The 1,852-nt window shown below is 48.3% G+C and overlaps 1 protein-coding gene across 1 annotated transcript in view; it reads left to right on the plus strand.

Annotated features, from left to right (window-relative positions):
• Nucleotides 1-1,852, plus strand: part of plekhm3 (pleckstrin homology domain containing, family M, member 3) — a 15,308-nt gene that overhangs the window by 4,604 nt on the left and 8,852 nt on the right. The gene's annotated exons all lie outside the window — the stretch shown is intronic.

The raw sequence follows: 1,852 nt of genomic DNA on the forward strand, positions 1-1,852 counted from the left end.
CTGTTAACTTATGTGGCAGCACCTGATGCACACAAAGAAAGAAAACACCAATAATACATTGTAATGTGAGAAAAAGATGATAACCTCAAATGACACACACACACACACACACACACACACACACACGCAGACACACTCTCGAGAGGTCCGAGGGCGTGCGGGATAATAGCTGGTAATCCCGTCGGCAAATGGACTCAAATGAGGCGAGCGCGCAGGAAGCTAATTAAGGCGCCTCCCGACACAGGCGGGATTACGCCGTATTAGCATAAGCGTGAAAAGCTAGCGGCCCGTTTAGGTTGAAAAGAAGAGAAAGTGCAACGGTGGGGAGGCGGAGTTAATGGGACGGGGTGAGCCGCGACGGACGGGACAAAGCGCCGTGTTTGCTTTCCTCGTTAGCAACAGCTGGTTAGCATCAATACCATAAGCTCGCGTTCGCATTGGGTCCTCGTTCATGCCTTTCGCGCAGGGACCTGTCACTGAAGAGCTGGTGTTTATCCACCTCTACTTTACCATCGAACCCAGCGATTTTTCTTTCATTCCATAAAAGGAAAATTCAGTACAAGAATATTAAGTCAACCTTCCTGATAGCCATCCGAGCTCATTCATCACTCAAGCGCTGTCCCATCTAATGGATGGCGGCAGTTTTCCTTCTCAAAGCGCTCGGGCGTGACGGTGGCCAATCAGCTTGTCCGTGCCGCTGCTCATTTGCATATTCATCGAGGTTCCGTTAACACGCTGACAAAATGCGTTTTGATAAGATCGATGTGGTAGTTTTTCCTCCCTCTGATCGATTCCCCCCCACCGGGAAAACAAAGTCTGACGGGAGAAAATGGAATTAGCGGCAGCAGCGGCGGGCCATTGTTGTTGTTTTTAATAAATGGAGGCACCTTGACGTGCCTTGATTCATTGACATGCCAACACCTTTAAATTGCAATCAGCGTGAACATGGCGCTAATTGCAGCCTATTGGCGGCATTTTGCATTGAAGCTTTCACCATTTGCAAAGCGCTGCAAGGGCCCGTTCATGAAAAACGAGCCTCTGTCAACTGTTTCACAGATAAACATGAAAGTGGCCGGACACATCTAACACAATAGGTTGCACGAAAAAGTCTCAAAGACCTATCCCTGAAACTGAACAGGAAATCGTCCATTTTGCTTGGACGGTTTCAAAAATTCGCCATGAAAACGAGGTTGCCGATGTCCCCTTCATGGCAAAAAAAACAAAATCATCCCCAACACCAAATGTATGAATAACATTGAAATTTGGCTGACTATTCCATTAGGAAGTTGGCCATTTGACTTTGGAGATCTTCAAGACCCCGAGACGCCTGTTGCTGAAAAATACATCCCCAGCACCAATTTTACAAATCCACACGACATTTGTTTGACCGCTGAACACAAAACTCAGCGTCAGTGCCAATTTTCTTCAGACCGATACCAGTGCGAGTTCTCGCCGATACTGATAGCCCAAGTGCTTCGAATACATACAATCTCAATTAACACAATCACGGATACTTGTGGACAAAGTCCTTTCTGTCTTTCTGACGCACATGATGATCCACCCACGTCGCCCCAACCAAAGGCAAGGAAGACTTCACCAATACCTTGAAATGAAGCCGTATCGGCCCAATACCGATAGCCGAATCCCCAGTTTTGAGGATCCAGCATGAAATAATATCAACTATTTTGTTCCATTGTTCCTTTGCAGCTGAAAAGGGGAGCAGCAGTAGCAGCATCGTGCTGAAGCAGGCCGAGATGGAGTACCGGGAGGGTCCGCGGGGGCGCTGGAGTGAGTGCCACGTGGAGCTGACGCCCTGCGAGCTGCGCCTTTACACGTTGGACAGCAGCGCCAA

Source organism: Hippocampus comes, unplaced genomic scaffold, assembly GCF_001891065.2.
Source record: "Hippocampus comes isolate QL1 unplaced genomic scaffold, H_comes_QL1_v1.1 scaffold321, whole genome shotgun sequence".
Taxonomy (NCBI): domain Eukaryota; kingdom Metazoa; phylum Chordata; class Actinopteri; order Syngnathiformes; family Syngnathidae; genus Hippocampus; species Hippocampus comes.